This window comes from Amphimedon queenslandica, unplaced genomic scaffold (assembly GCF_000090795.2).
Source record: "Amphimedon queenslandica unplaced genomic scaffold, v1.1 AMPQUscaffold_13309, whole genome shotgun sequence".
NCBI lineage: Eukaryota > Metazoa > Porifera > Demospongiae > Haplosclerida > Niphatidae > Amphimedon > Amphimedon queenslandica.
In genome coordinates, this window is record NW_003546455.1 from 158,423 (window position 1) to 161,978 (window position 3,556).

The 3,556-nt window shown below is 33.5% G+C and overlaps 2 long non-coding RNA genes across 2 annotated transcripts in view; both read right to left on the minus strand.

Annotated features, from left to right (window-relative positions):
• LOC109583379 (uncharacterized) overlaps positions 1–925 on the minus strand; it is a 3,012-nt gene extending 2,087 nt beyond the window's left edge. Inside the window, exon 1 of the long non-coding RNA XR_002185509.1 lies at positions 765–925. This is a non-coding gene — a long non-coding RNA (uncharacterized LOC109583379). The remainder of the gene's footprint in view (positions 1–764) is intronic.
• A 343-nt stretch (positions 926–1,268) lies between these two features.
• LOC109583378 (uncharacterized) lies at positions 1,269–1,482 on the minus strand. Its single transcript, XR_002185506.1, has 2 exons — positions 1,440–1,482; positions 1,269–1,332 (listed from the first exon to the last, which is right to left on the minus strand). It is a non-coding gene; the product is annotated as an uncharacterized LOC109583378 (long non-coding RNA).
• Positions 1,483–3,556: the final 2,074 nt, after the last annotated feature.

The following is a 3,556-nucleotide window of genomic DNA, read 5'->3' on the forward strand; positions in this document are numbered from 1 at the left end:
AAGTGGACTGAACAAAACGGCCGATTTGCCGATTTATTACTTTCCTCTTAGACAAGGTTTAGAGCCACGCTAGTAGTACCAATGGAGTCCTCTGGTCAAGATAAGGTCCTCTATGAAGTCTGGTAAGCAAAGGAGCTCGTTTTCCCGGTATAGCAAGGCTGCAAAAGTCGTGGCGGCAGACATTTTGTTTTGGGGTGAATCCTACTTAGTAACGCTACCGCGTTACTAATATATATATTTTTAAATACATATACATGTTTTATGTTGTGTGGCAAGTTTGAGCTAATCCCAAACAAAATTGGATTTTATACAAATTTTTGAAGTTACTCAAAAACCAGCCCAAAGTCCCTGTACTATAGTACAGTGTCACAAGCCAATTATTGCAAAAAATAAAATAGTGAGAATTCTCCACTTTCATAATTTTTCCTGATACATATACATGTTCTTATGTAGTATAGAAAGTTTGAGTTGATTCCGATCAAATTTGAATTTTTTTACAAAATTTTTAAGTTGCTCCAAAATCGGGCAAAAATCCCTGTACTATAGTAAAGGGCACGAGCCAATTTTCGTCAAAAATTAAAGGGTGAGAATTCTCCATTTATATAATCTTTCCTGATACATATACATGTTCTCATGTTGTGTAGCAAGTTTGAATTGATTCCAATTAAATTTAATTTTTTTACAAATTTTTAAAGTTGCTTCATACTATAGTACCCATTACTGTTATACTGTGTGTGTGTTATACTTCATTACAATTAAGTTACCTGATCTATAGCTGAGGTCTCCACTGACTCCATTAGCTGTTCTATGCAGTATCCATCTTCTCCTTAAATCACATAAAGCTCTGTAAAACTTGTGATCAGTTTGACTGGATAATCTCTTGAGTGGCTCAGCTCCTTTTCTTAATATCTTGGAAGCTACGTCAAGTGCCTACACAAAAACTCATGATAATATTAAATGTACATGTACATACACAATGAAAACATATTCATTAAAAACTATCAATCTAATAGGAACAAAGCTCACTAAAAGAACTCCTATTGATCTGTGTACCTAATTATATTAAACACAATACAGGTAAAGAAATAGTACATTCACACTGTGGCCAATACTATGCCTTTATAATCTTTTATATTGAGGTACATGTATTGTGCATGCACAACTGAATAAAGTAACAAATCCTGAGGCTAACTTTCTTTTTAATTTGGTATTGATATGAAGGAGGTAATGTATTTCTTATTAACATAAACTGGATCCAGTGACAAGTATTGATGATGATTATGAACAATTTGTAACACATCAGACAGTACACTAACTTCAGTCAATGCTTGCCTGCAATAAAGACAAAACTAATAATAAAGTTTAACTATCCTTTATGTATGCAATACACTGATACATTATTTATACTCTTGTTTATACAAATTCATGTATTTATGTACTTGAGTTTTGAGTGTGTGAATTCCCATGGCCAGCAATGACTTGGTTTCTTATATAGTTGTAGGACCAGAAACTCCCTCCTCCTCCTCTTGTTTCTTCTTTCCTTCTTCTCTGTCATTATCATCATCAGCTCTCTATTCTCTCAACATGTTGAGCTAATTCACTTAGTTTCTGGTCTCCTACAAATAATTACATAATATATTTAAGTAATGGCAAACTACAATTAATGCAATTCTATAACTGTATAATAGCTGCATTATTTGGATCTTACACAAGTACCTATTTCTAATGCTATTAATTTAGTTTAGAATTCCCAACTTAAATTTGATAATGGTGGGCATATACACATTTACTTCATAATTACATTGTGTAGTATTAAGTTTCTAACAGCGAAAGAACATAGAGATACTGTCTAAAGTCTCTTCTGGAAGAATTAGAAGGTAGAGAGAAGTTTCATAAGTCTTAATAAGAACCCAGCTATACATGCAAGGTGGTGAAAACAATTATAGGAATATTTTTATACTGCCACGCTATAGCCCATAGTTTTTTCCAAAAAATGGCTCCCAAATCACCTCCAATTTTTATTACATTTTCTGATACATATTGATGTTCTTATGCTGTGTAGAAAGTTTGAGCTGATTCTAATTTCAATTTTTCGAGTTACGGCCATTTTAAAAAAGTGCCAAAATTCTAAAAAGTACCCAAGGCTATAGCCCATGGTTTTTTCCAAAAAATGGCTCCAAAATCTCCTCCAATTTTTATTACATTTTCTGATACATATTGATGTTCTTATGCTGTGTAGAAAGTTTGAGCTGATTCTAATTTCAATTTTTTGAGTTACTGCCATTTTAAAAAAGTGCCAAAATTCTAAAAAGTACCCAAGGCTATATGGTTTTTTCCAAAAAATGGCTCCAAAATCTCCTCCAATTTTTATTACATTTTCTGATACATATTGATGTTCTTATGCTGTGTGGAAAGTTTGAGCTGATTCTAATTTCAATTTTTCGAGTTACGGCCATTTAAAAAAAGTGCCAATATTCTGAAAAGTACCCAAGGCTATAGCCCATGGTTTTTTCTGAAAAATGGCTCCAAAATCACCCCCCATTTCTATTACATTTTCTGATACATATTGATGTTCTTATGCTGTGTAGAAAGTTTGAGCTGATTCCAGCTATAAATTTTTTGACTTGCTGGTAAAAAATGAAACTTAACTTTTTATTGCTTTTGTGTCATCTAACGAACTTATGGCCTATGAAACTTAAAAAAATAAAATTTTAACTTCCTGTTCTTGTTCTCACTTTTGAGGTGTGAACAGATAATTGAAAAGGTGACAACAGCTAATATCAAGCTAATTTTAGCTCACCTCTAACCTCTAACAAGATACCTTTATATTAAGCTATTTCTTATTACTTCCATTAGTACTACACTAAGGACATGATAGGACTCCAAATGCTAAACAATGCCGGTAAAATTAAAGTGTATGAGATACCAGGAGTCGAGCACACCCACTGGCACACCAATCAGTCTTTGTTTAATGATGCCATCATACAGTGGCTGGACTAGCACTGAACTCTGTGTGTTGTATATTAGCTAAATTTGTTACACGTTTGTAATTCATAATTTTTGTCATATTTCATTTATTCTTTTTCTTTATTTTATTTTTTTATTAGCTAAAGTATCTGCAGTAATAATTTGTTATTATTATTGTTTTTCTTATTATTTGTTTGTTATTGCTAAGCTAGATATACGCTATCAGAATCAGTTATGATTGCACTGAATGCTGTTGACTGCAACACACTGACAAATGTACATGTAGGTAACTTCCTTGGGTCTTGACACTAACTGCAAGACCACTTGCTTGACTCTTACATAAATTAACATCTATACACCATAGGCGGCTGCAGGATTTGACTACTAGTCGGGCATGGGTGTGGCACAGGAAATGGGTCGGGCGCGCGAAGCGCGCTGCAATTTTGACCACACCCTCTTTTACGCACCCTTTTTAGCGCAATTTTTTGGTAGCGAAGGTTATTGTAATAAAGTAGTGGGTGGTGTAGCTCCAACACTGACTTCTGTAATGGTAATAGTACTAGTAGTAGTATTAGTAGAGGAAGTAGAA